Source organism: Elephantulus edwardii, unplaced genomic scaffold (assembly GCF_000299155.1).
Source record: "Elephantulus edwardii isolate Elephantulus edwardi_28Jun2011 unplaced genomic scaffold, EleEdw1.0 scaffold00212, whole genome shotgun sequence".
Taxonomy (NCBI): Eukaryota; Metazoa; Chordata; class Mammalia; order Macroscelidea; family Macroscelididae; genus Elephantulus; species Elephantulus edwardii.
The window spans coordinates 4370445-4375735 of NW_006399962.1; positions in this window are offsets into that span (position 1 = coordinate 4370445).

The window sequence follows — 5291 nt, forward strand, 5'->3', positions numbered from 1 at the left end:
CTCTCTGTCAAGGTCTAGAAGTGAAATTTATAAAGCCTTTTTCATAGACTTTCTTTCACCTTTTTTTTTGGTAAAAAAAAAAAGCCCAACACAAGAAACCCCCACTGTTGCCTGTGATGAAAAAGACCACTAGGTAGTATCATAGCTCTTTTTGGTGCCGCATATGTCATGAGCCTCACCAATTATAAAATAGATGTAGTTGGGACTAATGTACAGAATTAAGTTTTTTTACATTCTCTATTATTAAATTCAGGATTGTTTCTGTTATTTGTTAGTATAATCTATAAGGAGTTGTGCTGCTAATTCAAAGGCAATGCCTCTCTGACAGTTCAAATACACCAGCAGCTACGAGGGAGAAAGATGAACAATTTCATCTTGTGCAGTTTACAAGCTCCGGAACTTGCTGTAGGATCAGCTAAATATTATACAAATATGAAATATAACATTTAAAATTGAAAGGTAGTATGTAGTGTTTGTAAAATACTCTTGTCTAATATTAACTAGTAGTATTTTTATTTGTACAGTCATAATTTGTTAAATGGGTCTCTTCCAGTCAGTTTGACCAAGTTCTTGTCCTCCAGATTTCTTGGCACAGCCTGTTAATTATTTGGCTCAACAATCAACACTCTTGGTGCCAGCAGACAGGAAATAAAAGGATGAATTGCTTTGGAAAAATCTGCTGTCAGGGAACTCTCCAGAGCACTGAAGAGCAACGATATCAGCCTGGAGACTAAGATGTGCCTGGTCCAGGCCATGGTCTTCACAATTACTTGCTATGTGTCAGAAAGCTGGACAATGACTAGGGATGATAGAAAAAGAATTGACTGCTAAGTGAACAAAGAGGTTCATCCTGGAGAGGGTGAAATCAGGCTGTTCCTTGGAGGCAAGGATTCTGCAGCACTGACATACATTGGGCATGTTGCAAGGAGGGACCAATCCTTGAAGAGAGACATCCTTCATACTTGAGGGTGGATAGACAGTGCAAGAGAAGATCTTCAATGAGATGGATTGACTCAATGACTGGGGTAATGGGAGTGGTTGTGTTGGAGATGATGAAATTAGCTCAGGATAGAGCAGGGTCCAGAGCTGCTGTATATAAGGTCACTATGAGATGCAAGCAACTTGACAGCACATAACTACAAAAACAACAATATAGATTAGTTAATGAGTAATATTCAGATTTAAAGATTGATGGGAAAAGTACTTTTACAAGTATTGGGAGTTCAGTGTGTTCTGAAAGGAGAAATTTAAGTTTTGGGTGTTAATAATAGGTCTTCTTAAAGTCCTTATCTGACAGGAACTGCATACCTTATTACAGAGGGGTGAATGACTTTGAAATAAAGCTTTAGAGAAAGGAAAAAGATTAAATGACTTATTATACTGGGCAAACTGGGCAAACTGCTGCAAAGGGTCTCTTTAACACATTAAAGAGCCAAGTTGTCACTTTAGGGACGAAGATGTCCCTGACCCAACCCATATTCTTTTCAGTTACCTCATATTCCTCTAGGGAGCTCTGGTGGCTCTGGTTAGAAATTGTGCTGCCAGCCCAAAAGCATGTAGTTCCATAGGAGAAAGATGGACAGTCTCCTCTTCTGTGATTTACTGTCTCTGAAATCCCACTGGAAGGTCAGCTATAACTCTGACTGTTGTTATTTTTGATTGCCTTCGAACAAAAGACCTGAAGCCCCTGTACAACTATCGACATTTATCAAAGTTCATAGAGTTTCTGGAGGCAAGTTGTTTAGGAAGTGAATGCCACTCTTGCTTCCAAACCTGTCATAGAATGATATTGGTTGAGTCCCCTGCGATGCATAGCGACCCTGTGTACAGCAGCTCTGAACTCTTCCCTGTCCTGAGCCAGTCTCACTAATTCTGACACACCAATCCCCATCGCCCCAGTTACTGTATTAATCCATCTCATCCGGGGTCTCCCTCTCCTGCGCTGTCCATCCACCCTTCCGAACATGATGTCCCTTTCCAAGGACTGATCTGTTCTGGTCATGTGCCCAAAGTAAGTGAGGCAGAGCTTCAAAATCCTAGTCTTCAAGGAGAGACTTGGTTTCACCTTCTCCAAGACAGACCAATTTGTTTTCTTGGCAGTCCAAGGTATGTTCAAGACTCTTCTCCAGCACCACAAGTCAAAGGCATCAATTCTTCTTCTGTCATCCTTAGTCACTGTCCAGCTTTCTGAAGCATAACAAGTAATTCTGAATGGTACATAATAGCAATAACATACACATTCAAAAGCTGGACAATGAATAAGAAATACTGAATAACTGCTTTTGCATTGTGGTGTTGACAAAGAATATTGAATATACCAAAAAGAATATACACCAAAAAAAAAATCTGTCATGGAAGAAGTACAGCAAGAATTCTCCTTTGAAGAGAAGATGGTGAGACTTCACTTTGTATACTTTGCATATGTTGTCAGAAGGCTCTGGAGAAAGAAATCATTGGTTGGTAAAATAGTTGTTGTGTACCATCGAATTGAAACCAAATCATAGCTGACCCTCCAGCAGGTTTTCAGAGGCAATCTGTCCTAAGGGAGGAGATTGCACCTCTTTCTCTCACAGAGCAAGTGATAGATTCAAACTGCCTGCCTTTGGCTTTGAATTGGTATGGTAGCTCAACTCCTACTAATCCACCAGAGCTTTCTGGTAGAGAGCTAGCAAAAAAGAGGCAAACCTTCAGTGAGGTGGACTGATGCAATGGCTGTAGTTACAACCTCAAGCACAGCATTAATTTTGACAATGGAACAAACCAGGGAGTGTGTCACTCTTTTGTACATAGGGGTGTCAATGAGTAGAAGCCAACTTGATGACATCTAACAAAAAAAAAGTAGCAGAGAAATTCTATGTTTAGCTGGAGGCAGGAATGATGAGGTTTCACCTCACATACTTTGAGCATGTTTATAATAGGTCTTTGGAGAAGGACCTGATTCTGGGAAGTGTAGAGGGTCAGCGAAGGAGAGGAAGATTCTCAACCAGGTGGATTGATATGGTAACTGCTTCAATGGGCTTTTGTGTGTCAGACAGTGTGAGGACCGCAACAGCGAATAAATGGGAATCCAAAGTCTCTATAAACTTTCATTAAAATGAATAAAAGAAAAGAGTTCTTTATTTTAAAAAAAAGAAAAGAAAGTGTGAGGATGGCACAGAATAGAACAAGTTTCAAATATTCATAGGGTCACTATGAGCCATACTCGACTTGATGGCACCTAACATAACAAGAAGAACAAGCCATTTTTCATTCTGTGGTGTGATTCTATTGTTTAAAATTACTTTATTGGCCATTGCCTTTGACTTAGCCACATGACTGGGCAGGAACATGCAAATAGGATGTGTTAAGATCCAGAAAAGGACTGGCTAGTTTTGCTCTTCCTTTACATTTAATTTGAGCATTCAGTCACAGAAATTTGAGAATCTCACTACTAGCAAGAAAGAAAAAGCAGAGAAACAGTGCATGTCCTTTAAGGCCAGAGATCCCTGCACTGCTCAGCCCTGGGCCTACAGAAGAACACAAGCAGCTGCAGTGGAGAACCAGAAACCCAATATGAGACAGAGCTGACCTGGGACTGCTGCCTCAAAGGATCCAGAGCCAGACGTCTTCGCCCAAGTTTGCTGGAGAACTTGGGGGGCGGTGCCTTAATTGACAGGACTAAGATCTTTGTAATACTAGCCTAAAGCCAAAAGACTAAAGACTGAAGGGCCTAAAAAAAAACACAAAAGAAAAAAAATTTTAAATTATAGAAACCCTATAAAAATAGCACAGTTTTAATACTGTAATCATGAATAAATAAATACTGTAAAAATATGAAGAAAAAAAAAAGACTGAAGGGCCTGCGAGTACACTTCAGAAGCTGTCCTGACTGAGAAATCATGTAGACTGTTGCCTGTCTTAGTTGTAACCTGTCAACTTCCCTAATTAACCTCATATGTGTGAGTATGGTTCTGGGTAGCTATTGCAGTGGATTTTGGACCAAAGAGACCAGTTGAAATTAGTAGAAATAGGTGTAGAAATGTGAGAGACGTGTCTGACCTCATGGAAATTTGTTTTGTTTTGGGGATGTTGATGACAGGGACGTGTTCCTCTTGTGGCATTTGTGGGGGTCAGGCTTGGTCATTCTTATGCCACCCTTCACTCTTTATACACTCTTCCAGGAGCAATGTACAGGGTTCCAATTCCCTACATCACTTTGGCTGTTTTATAGTGTGGTTTTAGCACTGAAGTCTTGAAACATGGCAATAGGGACTTTGTAAATGTGATTTACTTAAGGATCATAAAATAATTATCCTGGATTATTCAGATTTCTCAGGGTCATATAATCATAGTTGTCTTTCTTTTTTAAATTTTTTTAATTTTAACTTATTATTTTGTGTGCATGTACCGTCAAATCAGATTTGACTGGTACAGGAGGGGGTTGTCCCTCCTTCTCCAGCAGAGCATCTGGTGGATTCGAACCACAGACCTCTGGGATTGCAGTGCAGCTTCTTGCCGCTAGGCCGCCATCACAATTGTCTTTCAACTAAGAGGGAGTCAAGAATGTCAGAAGGTGCTCAGGTGGCACACTGATTAAATCACTCAGCTGCTGAGAGGTCTGAGGTTTGAGCCTGACCCCGTCTGCCCCACCTCCCATCCCCGCCGAAAGAGGAAGCAATCTACTTCAGTAAAAATACACAGCCTTGGAAATTCCAGGATCATATTCTGTTCTTTCAGATCAAGTTGCTGTTCTTGTTCAGTACCCTCAAATCAAATACAACTCTTAGTGACTCTATGAACAGTGGATCTGAACATTGCCTTATATTGTACCATTCTCATCATCTCTGACATAGTTGAAGCCATTGCTATAGTTGTTAGGTCTTCACACTGGACGTAAGGCCAAGGACCAGACAAAGAAAGGAAGCTAAAGAAGCTTTATTAAGGGGTCTCCCAGGCGGGATTCCTTGGTCTGCAGAGAGAGAAACAGGCAGAGGGACAGACCAGGGAAATATTGCATTGGAAGAGTCTGCTGTGAGGGACCTCTCAAGAGTACTGAAGAACAATGACGTCAGACTGGAGACTAAGGTGGGTCTGACCCGGGCTATAGTCTTTGCAATTACGTGCTATGCATCAGAGAGTTGGACAGTGAATAGGGTTGATAGAAAGATAATTGATGCCTTTGAGCTGTGGTGCTAAAGACGAGTGTTGAATATACCATGAACTGCTAGGAGAGCAAACATGTTTGTCCGGGAGAAGGTGAAGCTGGAATGCTCTTTGGAGTCAAGGATTCTGAAGCTTTGTCTGATATACTT